Below are 17,500 nucleotides of genomic sequence, written 5' to 3' on the forward strand. Positions count from 1 at the left end.
TATCACGGGGTAAGTGGATGAGGGTAATGGGGTCGTTAGATGTGGTAACCAGCATGTGTGTGTGTGTGTGTGTGTGTGTGTGTGTGTGTGTGTGTGAGTGTGTGTATGTATTTACTTAGTTGTATCATACGGGAAGAGGAGCTATGCTCGTAGTGACCCGTCTTTGTATCTCTCAGCATCTAGTTTGTTCTTAAATTCTTGTATGGTTTTTGCACACACTATTGTTTCGTCCAATTTGTTCCAGACATCCACCACTCTGTGTGGAAAACTTTTTTTTTTCAGATCACTTCAAAAACTATCCTTTTTTGAGCTTCTTTTCATGTCCTCTTGTTTTTCTTTTATCCCACTTTAATAAGTCTTCTCTGTCAAGGACTTCCATGCCTTTCATGATTCTGTAAATGGCCAGTGGATCTCCTCTTTCTCTTCTTTGTTCCAGGGTTGGTAGTTCCAGTTTAGACAATCTTTGTTCGTATGTCAACTTTGAATGTGTTGGTGCTATCTTTGTCGTTGCTCTTTGGATTCTTTCTAATTTCTTTATATTCTTGAGTCCACAGTGCCGCAGCGTGTGTACATACATATTCTTTGCCGACATTAACCAGCGCTTCTATCCTTGGACAAAACATCCCACCAAAGAGCCAGAGAGGTGTCAAAAGAGAGACGTTTCAAGAGAGTGGGCGGGAACTGAACCTGGAGAGAGTGGAAGTACTGAGGTGACCATCACTCTTTCTAATCACAAAAGAATGGTGCGTGACTCTGGTCCACAGGGGCGTCATTAAAACATACACAGCCTCATGCTAGGCCAAGGGATATGTACAGGATGGCACAAATGTCCTGTTATCCCTTACCAATAGAAGTACAAGTATTACAGTAATACAAAATACAAGTCCTGGATTCAGGCTGCTTGTAAGGGCACATGAGCGTGAGCATTCAGGGAAGAGCATAACGGGGGCCGTGCCAGGAATGAAGCCAACAGAGCATTAGGTTTCATTGCTAGGACGGTTACGAACAGAAGTGCATAGGAAATGATAAAACTCCATCTAGCGTCAGTTAGTCCCTTCCTTGACTATGCGGTACAGTTTTGGTCTCCGTCTTATAGAATGGACATCAATTCACTAGAATCAGTACAGAGGAGAATGACCAAAATGATACATGGGCTCAGAAATTTACCTTATGAAGAGAGGCTTAGGCACCTTAACTTACACTCTCTAGAAAGACGCAGAGTGCGGGGTGATCTAATAGAGGTGTTCAAGTGGATCAAAGGCTTTAACAAAGGTGATGCAGACAAGGTCATCATATTAAAACAACAGGGCAGAACTCGCAGTAATGGATTTAAACTGGACAAATTTAGATTTAAGAAGTAAATAGGCTAGAATTGGTTTACTAATAGGGTGGTCAAAGAATGGACCTGACTTAGTAACCATGTAGTAAGCGCTGAAAGTATCAGTTGTTTTAAGAAACGGTTAGAAAACTTTATAGATGGGGATGACAGGTGGTATTGGACATGGAACTGCCTAGTGTAGGCCTCATGGTCTCTTGCAGTCTCCTTCATTCTTATGTTCTTATGACAACACTGCGATGGGAACATTTTGTTCCAGTGTTATTTTGTTCTGTTGTTCTTACAGTGAACAAAATGAATACAGGGCATGTATTTTGTATTACTGTAATACTTGTACCTGGGGAGTGTGTGATTCACCATGGTCTTTGGATCACATGTTGGACTCGTGATCGACTGCTATTTCCTTCCCGGAAGAGAGCTCAGAACTCGTATATGACCAATCCAACCTGTGTGCGTGTGTGTGTTTGTGTCTGTTGGGGGGAGGGGGGGTTAAGGGGGAGAGGATGTATCAAGTAACCCCCACAAGTGGGGGAGGGGGTTAAACACAGGTCTTTCTCCCCCCTCTCCCTTCCACCTACTCTTACCTTTGTTGAACTGCTCATTTATGTGTTTGTATATTTTTTATCATTATTTGATATTTTCATTTTTATTAACTTAAACCTTTTTATCTTAACTTATATGTATGCTATTTTGTTCTACTTATATATCTATTATTTGGTATTTTCATTCTTATTAACTTAAACCGTTTTATCTTTATTTATATGTATACCATCTTTATCTATTTATCTATTTATTATTTGATATTTTCAATCATTAACTACATTTTTATTTTTACTTGTATGTATACTATTCTTTATTTATTTATTATTTTTATCTTTGTATTTATTTGTTATTCATTTATTCATTTTTGTACCCGGGTCTCTTATGGACCAAAAGGTCTTTTGTAGCCATGCTTCCATATTGTAAATTATTGTAGGAACCCAAACCAATGGTGAGATTATGCGAGTGGTCAGAAATCTTAGGAAAATTGCGCCATCCCAATTACACAATTACGTTTTTTTTTTCCCATCAAGACAGCATCATTTACGAATGACAAATAACAATGATGATGATGATGATGATGATAGCACAGAAATAATATAACACTAATTATGTAATCATGATAATGACAACAATAATGATAATAACAATAATAATAACAATACTGATAATAACGATGGTGATGACGATGATGATGATGACGACGAAGATTATAGTTGTTTTCATCAATTAAAACATCTCTACTCAAGGAACCCTTCGGAAATTAGATTGCTATAATAGAGAACAAACAATAGGAAAAAGAAAGAATAGAAAAAAGAAAAAACGAAAAGGAAAGAGAAACGAAAATAAAAGGTACCTCTATGGACGTTCGAATATTTCTAGGATAATATATAACACTCTTTCTGCTCTGGAAACTAGGGCAGTAATTAATCATACGTGTATTATCCGAGGCATTCTTCTGCAGTCAATATTCTAGGGGACACCCCTACGGCCCATACCCACGTACCATTCTTTTATTAGTAAGGACTCACTTTGAACTTACACTCCGTTCTGCTCCCTTCTTTCCTCGATGACCTGATCTAACCAAACCTAACTTAACCCAACCTAACCTATCCAACCCTAACCTAACCCAACCAACCCTAACCTAACCCAACCTAATCCAACCCTAACCTTACCTAACCAACCCTAACCTAACCAATCCTAACTTAATCCAACCCTAAGCTTACCTAACCAACCCTAACCTAACCTAACCTAACCTAACCTAACCTAACCTAACCTAACCTAACCTAACCAACCCTAACCTAACCTAACCTTTGCCGTCCCCGAGGGCAGAATCGATGGTAATTGTTCACAAAATTCGAATGCTATGGGTGGCTGGGTACCTCCTTTACATGGATGAAGGACCTTTTGGTATATAGACAGACACCTAGATAGATATATCACTTAGATAATTTCCGATCTCTGTACAGTCTCTATACAGAAACAGAGGTCTAAAAGTGAATAAAAAGGTCTCTATACAGAAACAGGGGTCTAAAAGTAAATAAAAAGAAAACAGAAGTGATGGTAATGACGAAAAAACAAGAATGTCCAAGGGAAAGAATTCAAGTAGAAGGAAGTATATTGACACTGGCGGACCATTTCAATTACCTAGGAAGCATTTTTAACTTGGGATGGGAAAGGCGACGAAGAGATAAAGAGAAGGATAGCCATAACGAAAAATAATTTCAACAAAATTAAACACTTTGTAACTGACGATAAAATTAACATGAGAACGAGAAAAAGATTTGTTAAATGTTACACTTGGTCAGCGTTATTATATGGATGCGAAACTAGGACATTTAGTAATACAGTCTCTGTGTCACTTCACAACATAATAAGTGATAGTGTCTGTTGTTGTGGTCTGTATTTTACCAACGTTTCTATCCGTATGGATGTGAGACGCTTCGTCCAATGCGGTGATGCAGGCAAGGTCATCATATTAAGGCAACAGGGTAGGACTTATAGTTATGGGTTTAAATTGGACTCATTCAGGTTTAAGAATGAAATAGTCAAGAAGAGGTTTACCAACAGTGGTTAATCAATGGAAATGGACATAGAACTGCCTAGTGTAGGCCTTATGGCCTCCTACAGTCTCCTCCATTTTTACGTTCTTATGTACCATTACTTTCTCCGATAGTAAGAGCAATAAAGGGAGAATGGCGGAGGTGATCCCTTTATTGGCTCCTTCGACAAGGTGGTCACGTTTTCGGTCGTGTTTTTTTTTTTTTTCTTTTCTTAGATTGAAACAGTGAGGTATGTTTCAAGTCCACTTTGGCGGGCGTTTGCGCTCTACGAAGGCTTCTACTTGTAGTAAACTTTAGAACACACACATACACTACTCGGTGGCGCAGTGGTAGAGTTCCCAGCTGATACTACAGCGGTCCGGGTTCGAATCCCGCCCAGGGCTGAAATCATTTCAGTATCGCTGCGCTGCGCTGCGAGTCGTTAATACAACTCTCGTGGGCGAGGAGTTGTGTGTATGTGTGTGTGTGTGTGTGTGTAAGGTCACATCATTACCCATAGATCGGTCATATATGTGAGCTCTGAGCTCTCTTCCGGGAGGGAAAATAGCTGTCGATCACGAGTCCAACACGTGATCCAAGACCATGGTGAATCACACACGGAAGAAATTCTGTGACATTTCCCCTCTTTTAATATGGCTGCCGCCATGTGATTTTATTCATCTCGACCAACCTTCCATGACTGGTGGCACTTTTCCTTGACCTATGGCTGTCGTCAGGCAATTTTATTTGTCTTCTCTGTGGCGTACCACTCCCATCCTATTTGTTAGTCAAGGAGTTGAATCTCAGATTACCTCATTTGTAACAGGACCCTAATCTTCATTTTCTTCTAAAAGCTCGTTTTAAGTTATATAAGGGATTGAGAAAGAGAGGGGTTGAGAGAGAGAGAGAGAGAGAGAGAGAGAGAGAGAGAGAGAGAGAGAGAGAAAAGGCGGAGTCCCACAAACATTCTTCATTTGAGTAGACATCTCCGATCATGAAATAATCCTGTGTGGCTCTGGTCCGTCGGGGTGTCACCAAAGTCGCTGAGGTATTGATAGCGTAGAAATTACGCACTCAATATTCCATGCAGGAGAGAGAGAGAGAGAGAGAGAGAGAGAGAGAGAGAGAGAGAGAGAGAGAGAGAGAGAGAGAGGGAGAGAGAGAGAGAGAGAGAGCTCTCGCACTACCGCGAGTGTCGAAGCTGTTCTGTCGCCTCAAGCGCGGCGTTGCTGTGGCTTTCGCGCTCTGCTGCTCGCGGCCGCGTCACGGTGAGAGCACAGAAACACCCACGTTCTCTGTTTGTGTGTTCAGTTTGTGTTCATGCCCTGTGTGTGTGTGTGTGTGTGTGTGTGTGTGTGTGTGTGTGTGTGTGTGTGTGTGTGTGTGTGCGCGTGTGTGTGTTCGCCTTGTTTTCTTGTTTTGGTTGTGTTCTACTCATGTTCTGTTTAAGTGTTTGCTTTTGTTTTGTGTTCATGTTCTTCAGTGACAGGAGAACACGTAGAATTTAGTGTTCAATTCTCTCTCTCTCTTCTCTTTTAGTGTTCATGTTTTCGTTGTGTCGGTTTGTGTGGTTCCTTAAGGTTCAAAGTCCTTTGTTTTGCTATGGAGGTTTTGTATCATTTCATGCATACACATCTCTTTTTCAAGATAGTTCACATGAATATATAGAATGACATTCAGCGCTGATATATTGTTTATAGAAAGCTTTGCAGTGGCAAATCCAGGATAAAAATTGGGGAGGGGGTAACCTGAATTTAGTAAATATAGATGACATTTGGGTGGTGCGTTAACCTGAACTTTGTAAACATCAATGACGCTTTTAAAGAAATGTATTCTGTACCACACATACGACGATTTTGAATATAAATTGAAGTATATTTTCTCGCTTTAGTTTTTCTTCCAGAATACTGGGTAAAGGTAAAACTTAATCTTACATTTTAAAGATTTACCCTCAATGATGTGTTGAATATACAAAAACAACTTCGCCAACCGTGTAGTTAGTGAATGGAATAAACTTCCTGCAGAGGCAGTGCAATGTAGTTCAGTTCGAAGCTTTAAGAATCATTTAGATAAACACCTAAGCAAGATGCTGTAATGACTATCATTTATTTTATATTGTTTATTTGTTCTGTTATAATTTGTTTGTTTATTATTATTTGCTTGATTCTCATTTATTATTAGTTATATGTCAATTTATTATTATTTACTATTTACCTGTTTGTTTATTATTTAACTATACCTATGCATTTATCTTATTTATTATTTACATTATTATAGTTTTTATTTATTCATTTATCTATTTATCATTATTATGATTTTTTTTCGCATCCAACCTAGATTTGGACCGAAAGGTCTCCTGTCGGCATGCTCCGCCTTTGTAATCCTTCTGCCACTGTAATATTGCTTTCTGGCCAAGTACCATTGTACATGTGGCAGGTTTCTCGATCTCTATAATAAAGTAATGAAAGAACAATTGGAGGGGGAATTCAGCCCCCCTCAGGCCCTCCCCAATCAGCCACTGAAGCTTTAGTAAACGTTTCATTATTTGTCATAATCATAAGAAAGTGGTGGCATGGAACCCTTTGCCAGTTTGTCAAATAAAAAAATATAAATCCACCGGGCTGTTGAACAATTTCTCTGCGAGAAAAGTGTGGTAATTCCGCATCAATTTGGGCTATCCTCCCTCCATGCGTTCTGACGTACACATGAGGGATAGCAGTCGAATAGCAACATACATATAACATACATACACCAAAGGCTTTTTCCCCCTTTAAGGGAGGTAGCCCTCCCCCCCAAAAAAAAGGCATAAAAAAAACACTCCCACCCATTCCATCCCTATCATAGGCCACTCCCCTCCACCCTCTTCCCTCCCTCTTATCTTGGCACCTCCTGTATGACGGGTCATCCCTGCATCTCGCCCACTGCCCTGGGTCAGAAGCAGTGCTACAACAACACACACACACACACACACACACACACACACACACACACATATATATATATATATATATATATATATATATATATATATATATATATATATACATATATATAATTGTACCTCTCGGTGTATAAGACACATCTCTATATTACAATGACACTAAATATATGAATAAAAAATAGAATAAACATATCAAATAAATGAATAAACAAATAAATGAAAATACGTTTCCATAATTTATTGAAAGTGAGTTTTGTAGAGAAACAAATATGAATTTGTGCCTCATACAATTAATAATGGCGGAGATAACTACCTCAACCTTATATTCATACACTTATTTATCTATTTTCCTTTCCGCCATTGGTATGAACTCTGGAAAAATAAATATATTGGCATACTGCAACGTAACCCGTTCCTATGTCTGCCCAGAACAGTTGTGTGTGTTTTCTTTTTTCTTTGTATTTTCATCAAGAGAACTGGCCAGAACAGTTGTTTTTTTCTTCATATTTTCATCAAGAAAATTGCCCAGAAGTGGAAAACGTCCGACTATCGTCTTGTTAATATTTTGCGTTTTCCCAATCTTCCAACATGATTTTTTTTTTTTTTTGAGGGGGGGGGGATTATCCACCCAAAATTGCAAATGGCAAACAAGTCACCCAAGATTCCTCTTCTTAAAATTTCTATTATTTTTGCTAATTTATGTATCAAACGTTCCTTGAAGTTAACACCGCTGTTAAATAATGCGAAGCACAATTCAAACACTGGTTACATATATATTACATAACAAGAACATAAGATTGAAGGAGACTGCAAGAGACCATAAGGCCTACACAAGGCACCTCCATATCCATCACCACCTGTCATCCCCATCCATAAAGTCTAACTGTTTCTTAAAACAACTGATAGTTTCAGCGCTCACTGCATGGTTGCTAAGTCTATTCCATTCATTGACCACCCTATTAGTAAACCAATTCTAGGCTATTCCTTCTTAAATCTAAATTTGCCCAGTTTAAATCCATTACTGCGAGTCCTGCCCTGTTGTCTTAATATGATGACCTTGTTTGCATCACCCTTGTTAAAGCCTTTGATCCACTTGAACACCTCTATTAGATCACCCCACACTGCGTCTTTCCAGAGAGTGTAAGTTAAGGTGCCTAAGCCTCTCCTCGTAAGGCAAATTTCTGAGTCCATGTATCGTTTTGGGTGAAATGGTGTAATTTCTTCTCAGGTGAGAGAGGATACAGCGGATTACAAGCAAATGAGGAGCATGCCGATAGGAGACCTTTTGGTCCATAACTAGGTTGGATGAGAAAAAAAATTATAATAATGATAAATAGATAAAAGAAAAATAAATGAAAATTATAATAATATAAACAATAACAAATAAAATAAATAAATGCATAGGTATAGTTAAATAATAAACAAACAGGTAAATAGTAAATAATAATGAATTGACAGGTAACTAATAGTAAATGAAAATCAAGCAAATAATAATAAACAAACAAATAATAACAATCATATAAACAAATAAATTAAAGTACACAATAATCTACTATCTGCATCTTCGATAAATTTATCATTTATGGTAATAGACTGCACAGTATAGCTTCTCCTATGGTAACTCATTATCAGTGATTTCAAAAACAATCTTTGTTCTTTATCTACAACTACTACTCTAGAACTACTACTTGTTCGTGTGCAGAGCTAAGCGTCTCAAGGGGACGCTACTTTGCCCTCGGTCTATAACATGGGCGTGTTAGAAGCAGAATGTGTATTTTTTAAGAATATGAGAGAGAGAGAGAGAGAGAGAGAGAGAGAGAGAGAGAGAGAGAGAGAGAGAGAGAGAGAGAGAGAGAGAGAGAGACAGAGAGAGATAGATAGATAGATAGAGAGAGAAAGAGAGACAGAGAGGGAAAGATAGATAGAGAGAGAGAGAGGAGAAAGGAGAGAGAAGAGATAAATGAAAAAAGAGATAAGAGAGAATAAGGAGAGAGGGAGGAAGGGAGAGAGAGGAGAATGGAGAGGGATAGAGAGAGAAAGGAGGGAGAAAGGAGAAGGGAGAAATAGAGGGGAAAGAGAAGAGAGAATTAGAAAAAAATGGAAGAAAGATAAGAGAGAGAGAGAGAGAGAGAGAGAGAGAGAGAGGAGGTAGAAAGAAGAGAAAAGAGAGAAATAGAGAGGAAAGAGAAGAGATAATTAGAAAGATATGGAAGAAATATAAGAGAGAGCGAGAGAAGGGAGGGAGAAAGGAGAAGAGAGAAATAGAGAGAGGAAAGAGAAGAGAGAATTAGAGAGAAATGGAAGAGAGAGAGAGAGAGAGAGAGGGAGAGAGAGAGAGAGAGAGAGAGGGTGGGGGGGGCGCGTTTCATACTCCGGTAAATAAATCATTATCCGCCATACACTTGTCTCCCTAAAGAAATGTTTACATAACACACTGTATACATATTACCCTCTATAATTTTTTACCGTCCTCTCCGGGAGAGGCTACTCTCCATTATCCTCCTACTCTTAGAAACCAGACAATATTTCCTAATGGGGCAGATCGGGATTATTTTCTTGACGATACAAAAAAAAAAAAAAAAAAAAAAAAAAAAAAAAAAAAAAAAAAATTATATATATATATATATATATATATATATATATATATATATATATATATATACACATGTGCATATAGTATATACATACACACACACACACACATATATATATATATATGTGTGTGTGTGTGTGTGTGTGTGTGTGTGTGAGCGTGTGTGTGTGTGTGCGTGTGTGTGTGTGTGTGTGTGTGTGTGTGTGTGTGTGTGTGTGTGTGTGATTCACCTTGGTCTTTGGATCACGTGTTGGACTCGTGATCGACAGTTATTTCCCTCCCGGAAAAAAGCTCAGAGCTCGTATGACCGATCTATGGGTAATGCTGTGACCTTACACGCATACACACACCCAACTCCCCGCCCACGAGAGTTAGAGTAACGACTCGAAGCGCAGCAATACTGAAATTATTTCAGCCCTGGGCAGTATTCGAACCCGGACCGCCGTAGTGGCAGTCGGAGACTACCAACCGCGCCACCGAGTCGTGTGTGTGTGTGCGTGTTTGTGTGTGTCTTACATGAAGAGCAGAACTATGAACTATATGTACAGAACCACAAGAGCTGTAACATACATTGTTGGCAAGTTATGATATATAATCCACTTAGTAACGACCTCGGGCGACCCGAGTGGCCGCTGGGAGGCGGATTGAACCCAAGTTACATTATTCCCTAGACGTAAGAAGAAGTTTTGTGTTCAACAGTGTTCACGTAACATGCTACGAGTGTCAGATTATCAAGGATGAACAACTGTATAGCGATGATGTGGCACCAATATCCCTTAGGGTGTAAACGTTAAGAGAATATGTTACAATAATCGCTCCGTGATCACGCAAGCTCTTATGTCACGATTTCTTCATAATCCGCGTCTCGCGTATCGGAAGACTTCAGCGTTACTGGTACATTTGTGACATCCTACGACTCTGTTCTCGCTCCATTTGCTTTACGTGCCTCTACCATCGGGGCAAGCCCCTATTAACCTTCATCCAACATGCAACTCCTCCCTAGTGACCTGTCTTCTTCCAAAAAACAAGCAGCAAGATGTATAGACTTGGTAAAGGAAACATGGACTGGAGGTGAAGCTATTTTTTCACCTCCAGTCCATGTTTCCTTTACCGTGTCTATACAACTTGTTCACATGGATTTTCAAGCAGCAAGATCCATATGTTACAGCCATACAGAACTATGATACTCTTAGCCGTGCCCAGTCTCAAATAAATCGTTCTTATAATTTTTTCACTGTTCTTCATTTTTTTTTCTAGATTCCAGTATCTTAACTGTCATTTCCTTCCATGTGACTCTTTCAACTGAGTTATCAAGGCCTAATGAATCATTTCCCGTTTTGTTTCATTTTTTGTTCCATTTCGTTACTTTTCTTTTTCTTTGGCATTTTCATTTTCCTTTGAATCTGTTCACATATTTCTGCTTTCCATTGATCTTATTTGCTGGTTTCTGCAACTTCTTTCCTTTTTCTCAAAACAATAACATGACATATGCAAAGATCTTCCCTAATTTGATCAGTCCTATCTCCCATCTCTTAACTTCAATCATCCATATATCAAACGACCATGATAACACAACACATTCATAGCTCATCCTTGTCTCCAACTTTGTGCATACATACATACATACTCGTATATAAATACGTACATACATGTGCACATTTATACATATATCCATGCAGTATCGTTACTATATTATTGTGTTATATTTATTAGTATTTTTGTTATTATAAACACGTACATACATATGCATATCTATACATATATCCATGTAGTATTGATTCTATATTATCATCATTATGATGTTGATAAATAGTTATTAATATTTTTGGTTATTATAAATGCAATGACTGGAAATAGTTAAGTAGAAGGGATTACACACAATTCCCAGTAAGAGCAGTAAGCGACAAACCCACAAAGAACGAGTTTAACATTTGTCAAGGATAGGCACGTTCACGCACCACTAAACACTCGCTGGATCTTACGGGTTTAGCAGTTTGTTTAACCGGTTTATCTTATTGAACTAACGGCAATTCCCGTCCCCTTCCCCTTTGAAAGACCTCAGTTCAATTCCAGGAATCAGACTGAATACACCGTGACCCATGAGAACATAACAATGGAGGAGACTGCAAGGAGACCATAAGGCCTACACTAGGCAGTTCCATGTCCCTTAACAGTTGTCGAATCTTCTCTTAAGACGGGGTCCGACCTACACTCAGAACCCTAGTCAGAAGGCCCAGAGTTTTTATTTTCAATGTTAGCTATGGTATCATTTAAATGAAAAAGGCGGCTCCAATTTTCAGAACTTTCGTTATGGTAAGCTTTTCTTAATTTGGCACATGATACTCAAGTTCATACTAGGTTAGGTTTGGTTAGGTTAGGTTAGGTTAGGTTAGGTTAAGTTACGTTCGGTCAGAGCCCATCCATATTAAGTTTGGAATTTCAAAAAGTTCAACAATACCTTCTCTTACATTCTCAGGCCTGAGATTGTGAAAAAATCATCAGCATTTTTTGTTACAGTATGTATGTATGTATTATTTGCTTGTTTATTATATATCATTATCTATGGTTGTAGTATGTTAGGGATGGAATGGGTGGGAGTGGTTTTTATGATTTTTTTTTTTTTTTTTTTGGCTACCTCCCTTATAAGAGGGAAAAATCCTTTGGTATATGTATGCATCTTACCAATTTTCTGACTAGCTGACCTTCTGCCTTATGGGCTTTCTGTCTACAGGAGCCTATGAATATAGTTATTGACCGCTTAAACCAATTGTTTCAGCGCTAACTACATGGTTACTAAGCCTCTTCCATTCGTTAACCAACTTTGTTGATAAACCAGTCCTCGCCCATGTCTTCATTAAACTCACGAGTTCTCAGGAGCCTTATGAGTTGGACGTGTAACCTTCAGTGCCACAAGACACTTTCCATTTCATTCGTTCTTGTGGCACTCAAAAAAAAAAAAACTCCCCTCCCCTCCCCCCGAAAGGAAACTAATTTGCGTGACAAGGGAAGTGGCTATAAGTGAGTTGCCAGTGCCCAGAAATGGAGTCAGAAGGTCTTAATGCGATCATATTACACACACACACACACACACACGGTTCATACGAGCTCTGAGCTCTCTTCCGGGAGGGAAATAGCTGTCGATCACGAGTCCAGCACGTGAACCAAAGACCAAGGTGAATACACACGCGACTCAACGGCGGAGTGGTTAGGGTTCCTGGCCGCCACTACGGAGGTCCGGGTTCCAATCCCGCCCGGGGCTGAAATAATTTTAGTATCGCTGCTCTGAGTCGTTACTCCAACTCGTGGGTGAGGAGTTGGTGTGTGTGTGTAAGGTCACAACATTACCCACAGATCGGTCATATATGAGCTTTGAGCTCTCTTCCGGGAGTGAAAGAGCTGTCGATCACGAGTCCAAGACCATGGTGAATCACACACGCAGACAGTCTTGAGCTACTCACGTTGGGGTGTTCCCTGGTTCGTCTCTCTCCCACAACATCAAAAGCTGGTACTACGTAAATGTAAACCGTTACTGTCACCCTTGGGCAAGGTGACTGGTGTGTGTATGTGTGTTTTTGTGCGTGCGTGTGCGTGTTTGTGTGTAAGGTCACAACATTACCCATAGGCTTTCCATGAGCTCTGAGCTCTCATTCGGGAGGGTAATAGCAGTCGATCTCGAGTCTAGGACGTGATCTAAGACCGAAGTGAATCACACGCACGCACACGCGCACACACACACACACACATGATTTCCACAAGCATATCTCCTTTCCTGTTTATACATAAATAAACGCGCGCGCACACACACATACACGTACACGTACACACACTCAAACCCATACACGCACGCACACACACACACGACTCCACAAGCATATCTCCTTTCCTGTTTACATCTAGATAAACGCACACACACTCACACGTACATACACTCAAGCCCATACACACACACACACACACAGGTGTTCACACGTGTACTATCTCGTATTCTCTGGTTTCTGGCGGAGTTGATTTGGAATTACAAATGGACTTGACAGTCGCGACTGACTTCTGTTCACTCGCGGACATTTCAACCCAGCACCTCCTACAACAGCCGCTCTGCGATCACCATTCTAAAAATAAATTAATTCGTGCGGTGAGAGCTCTTGTTCTGTAGGTCACTAGGTACATATAACTAGGAAAACACACACATACATACACAAAGTACGTATATACAAGTAGGTAAATTCTCACATACACATATGCTGTACTACTAGGTAAATATAACTAGGAAAGCACAGTAGGTAAATGCGACTAGGTAAATATACACACACAAACATTACAACTTGGTAAATGTATCTACGAAAGTACATACAAACACACAGTAGGTAAATAACGTACGCACATACATATACCCGTGCTTACACACCTTCTGACTCCCGTATCACTTGAGGCGGCCATACGGATTTCACCCCCCCCCAAAAAAAAAAAAAAAAAAAAAAAAAATATATATATATATATATATATATACTGTATATATATATATATATATATATATATATACATGCATACTGTATATATATATATATATATATATATATATATATATATATTTGTAGTGGGAAAGGACGTAAGTTGGATTATTATACAAGGGAACAAATTCTTCCCTGAGAAGATGGATTAATGTCTGCCACTGTAGTGCTAAAGCTACAACTACAACTCCTGTTGGAAAAATAAACACGATCCTTTTCCTTATTACTATCATCATCATTATGACTATCATTATCATCATTACTTCCCACTAGTCTCTTCTCCATTCAAATGTTTTCTCTCGCTCTTGCAAATCTAACAGTTTCTCACCTCGTCTCCATACAAAGCATCTCATCTCATTGTCAATTTCTCCTGTCAGTTTATCTCCGTCTTACAATATACGCTCTCTGCGTGACCCTCTGATTATCTCTCTTTTTCTCTTTTCATCCTTCTTTTATCATAAGAGACTGATTTCCACCTAGAGACAGAAAGGAAACCACATTTAACTTCGAATGTCTCTCCGTGTTTTTTTTTTTGTTTTTTTTTTTTTTTTTAATATTCACTGACTACGATTCTACTTTATTTGGGGTTCGATATTATCCCCCACGGATAGAAGCGCTGGTTATTTTCGACAAAATAAAAAAAATATCTCTCGTTCTCCTTTGCTATCTCTTCTCCTCCATCCACCTCCTTTCCTCCCTCTTTATCCTCCCTCCCCCTGTCAACCATCACTCCAACCCTCTCCAAACTCAAATTGACATTTCACTCTCCCACCTTTCTCCCCCTCCCCCCCTCTCCCACCGCGTGCTCTCTCCTCTTCCCTCTCCCCCCCCTAATCCCACTCCGTCTCACTTTAGCCAATCTTCCTATATCCACATTCAGTTCTTTACCTCATTTTTGATATTCTGTCTTGCTGCTTATTTATGAATATATCTATTTCATTTTATTTTGTTTTGTTTTATTTGTCTTTGTTCTTCGTGGGCTTGGATTTTGCCCCCGTTTCTTTATCAGTGCCTTCTCCTTGTTCTTTGAGTCTTGTCTGTGACGTTGGGTTGTTGTTGTTGTTGTTGTTATAGACTCACCAGCGTTTCTGTCCTCATTTTGTTGGACGTGACAAGGTGACGCAGTTGATCTATATTTTGTGGGATTTTTTTCTTCCGCTCTTTTTATTGGACTTTTTCTTCTGCTCTTTTTATTGGACTTTTTCTTCTGGTCTTTTTATTGGACTTTTTCTTCTGCTTTTTTATTGGACTTTTTCTTCTGCTCTTTTCATTGGACTTTTTCTTCTGCTCTTTTTATTGGACTTTTTCTACTGCTCTTTTTATTGGACTTTTTCTTCTGCTCTTTTTATTGGACTGTGATAAAAAGTAACAACATTTGTACGACTCTCTATGCTTCCATGGTCCTCTTTTTTAACTTACATGTTAATCTAATTATCAATTTATTGTCAGCCATCTTTAACACGGTTATATTATCTACCTTATCCTTTCCTCTCTCTCTCTCTTTTCTCCCTTTTCACTCATGTCAGCTATCTTGTACGTAATCATAAACTTGGAGATTCTTTTTATTGTGTCTCCCTTTGACCTCTTTCCAAACATTTTGAAAATTATATATATTTGTATGATTCTCCTCTCTTTACTCTTTTCTCCTTATGACTGTTTCTCTTTCAATCTTGTGAACCATTTTGGGAACAATCTTCCATTTAATGATGATTTTTTTTTAACTAAATTTTCTCTTCTCTCTTTCTCATGTGACCAGGTATCTTGGGCACATAGACCACGTTGTACGAGAACAAACAAAAAAGTTCGTGGAATTAAAAAAAAAAAACATAAGTGAGCAAACATAAATCACTCATTTTTCAGCGCAGTTACCGTCCTCCTCAATACACTTCTAAAAACAATGTTTCCACTCATGTAAGCCATTTCTGATGAAGAACTCAGAAGTCTTCTCTCAAAGCTACGTATTTCCATTTTTTTTTTTTTTTAAGATTTATCCATGTTTTAAAAGTGGTTTCCTTTTCGCAAATTCTTTGAGCTTTGGAAAGAGGAAGAAGTCTGATGAGGCGAAACCTGGACTGTAAGACGGGTGAGTTAACACTTCCCATCGAAACTCTGGAATGACGCCCTTCGCATCGCTCGCATAGCGCGCTGCTGCCTTGTCATGGTGAAAAAGGATTCCACCATCCAGCTCTCCTATTTATTTTTAACCAATGCCACCCACAGTTTCCTTAAAACGCCTACATAGTAAGGTCCGTTAGCAGTTCCTTTTCCGTCAAGAAACTCCACAAGTATCACTACTTCTGAGTTCCAAAACACAGTGGTCATCACTTTCTGAACTGACCTTTCAGATTTGAACTTGATTGGTTCAGATGATCCACGCAGAACCCATTGTTTGGGCTGCAGTTTACTTTCAGGATCATACTGATAGATCCAGGTTTCATAGCCCGTAATAATTCGACTTATAAACAGCTCTTCATCAACCTCAATTTTGCTCAGAATCGCCAATGAAAGATCAGTTCAAAGAATCAGCTGGTTTGGGGGCAACGCTTATGGGACCCATGGTGCAGAAAGCTTGCTGAGTCCTAGATCTTCATGCAAAATTTATTTTGCTGAGCCATACGATATTTCCAGGGCCAAAGCTATTTGATTAACTGTTATTCTTCTGTCTTCTTCAATAAGATTTCTAACAGCATCAATCATTTCATCATTTTTCGATGTTCTTGGTCTCCCGTCCGAGGATCATCTTCCAGGTCTTCCCTGCCTTCCCACAATCGGTGAATCCACTTGTAGACGGTTTTCTTTGTATCATCATCGCCATAATCTTTCTGCAAAGCCGTAACAACCTGCGTTCCCTTCCATTCGAGTTTCATCAAGAGTTTAATGTTCATTCTCACCCTAAAATGGCTAATTTCCGTGGTTCACGAAAACAAGTCTTTTAGGAGGAACCTTCACCCCAATTGATCTCCTTGCAATTCAATTCACCTACCAGTCAATGCATAACTGATTGCAAGTAACTGAGAGTGAGCTAAGGTTTCAGTGACACATATTAACATATATTTTTCTCGTCCTCACCTGGTCGAGTTTAAGCAGTTGCTGTATTCCGCGAACTTTTTTATCTCTCGTATATGTTCTCTCTTTTCTCTCCTTCCTGGCCTTTTTCCTAGCCATCTTGTACTCTCACCCTTTTGACGACTTTTCTTTCTCTTCCCTTTCTCTCTTAACCTCTCTTTCCTTTTCCAAGCCCGGCGATTCTCTCTCTTTCTCTGCCTCTTGTCCTCTCTTGTCAGACCTCTCGGGCCAATTATCTCCACTGCAGACAATCTTCCCCCCTCTCTCTTTTCTCTCTCCAACCGCAACAACTCAGTTAAATTATCTTTATTATCTCCAGTCTCTCTCTCTCTTGATGCCCCTCTTGGCCTAATAACCCTCTCACTAAGGACTATCATCTCTCTGTTTCTCTCTTTTTTTTCTCTCTAACTCCTCTGAACATTAAAAAATCTCCTGCCTCTCTTTCTTTCCATCCATCTGGGACTACTAACCCTC

General features: G+C 39.3%; 1 protein-coding gene across 1 annotated transcript in view; it reads left to right on the top strand.

The window, feature by feature from the left end:
• LOC143036535 (arrestin homolog) overlaps positions 1-17,500 on the top strand; it is a 91,549-nt gene that overhangs the window by 8,091 nt on the left and 65,958 nt on the right. The gene's annotated exons all lie outside the window — the stretch shown is intronic.

The sequence above is a fragment of the Oratosquilla oratoria genome, chromosome 20 (assembly GCF_046742065.1).
Source record: "Oratosquilla oratoria isolate Oo_2021 chromosome 20, ASM4674206v1, whole genome shotgun sequence".
In the NCBI taxonomy this organism is placed as follows: domain Eukaryota; kingdom Metazoa; phylum Arthropoda; class Malacostraca; order Stomatopoda; family Squillidae; genus Oratosquilla; species Oratosquilla oratoria.